The sequence below is a fragment of the Mustela nigripes genome, chromosome 15 (genome assembly GCF_022355385.1).
Source record: "Mustela nigripes isolate SB6536 chromosome 15, MUSNIG.SB6536, whole genome shotgun sequence".
NCBI lineage: Eukaryota > Metazoa > Chordata > Mammalia > Carnivora > Mustelidae > Mustela > Mustela nigripes.
Window position 1 is genome coordinate 468,914 of NC_081571.1, and position 989 is coordinate 469,902.

The window sequence follows — 989 nt, forward strand, 5'->3', positions numbered from 1 at the left end:
GTCTAATTGTTGTATTTTAATAAATTTGAGTTTCTCTAGAATGCAGAGCATAGGGCACACAAAAAAGAGATGTGAATTCAATTAATTTCTTTTTCTTTTTTTTTTTTTTTTTTTTTGCCTCATCATTTTGTTTTTCTATGGAAGGTCTAAAAATACAGGATTTACCTTCTGAGCTCCTCTCAACCAACATCCCTGCTCTGTATCCTGAGTCTGATGTGCCTACATTTTTAAGTTGGGATTTCAGGGGGAGGATACACCTTTCATCAGCAGCTCTAGGGAAAGCAGTTTTCATAGCACTTGACAAAACCTGAAAATTGCAATTTTGTTAAACTTTCCCACTCCCTGGCCTACCCAATCACTTCTCCTCCATTACTCATTTAGATAAGGACATTCTGCTGCTGATGTCTCTAGGCTGGTGTCTCTAACACAGGAAGAGGGAGACACAGAGCCACAGTTCTGTGGCTTTTCTCAGGGGTCATGCTGAGAAGCATGAAAGAGGTCAGGGGCCATCGTTGTAACTTTTTGTTAATAGATTACAATGTACAGTGTGTATTGTATGTGTATATACAAGTGAACCATGTTGGTGTCCTCAAGGTCTTTCATCTCTATTTTCAGCCACAATTAACACTGGGCTAATCTCACATCAGTAGTAGCAGTGAACTGGAAACACTTTTCAGGCAGCAACATTATGGGCTTCTCATTCCAGTCTTGACAAAGCAGCTAATGCTTTCTAAACTTCAACTAAGAATAATTTGTCCTCACTCTGTTTCTTGCCAGACTGTCTGAGTGCTCCTGGCTGTGACGGTTGGCAGCTCTCAGTCCTGCCAGAGCCAGCCAGGGAAGGCTTTTATAAATATAACACAAACCTTGATTTGTAACACTTGATTTGGGATTTAACTTGAGGTTGAAAGGAGTAACATTTGAACTAGAAGTCTCTTTACAGAAGGAGTCCTGTCTGGAAAAACTCTCATATTACACATACCTACTCT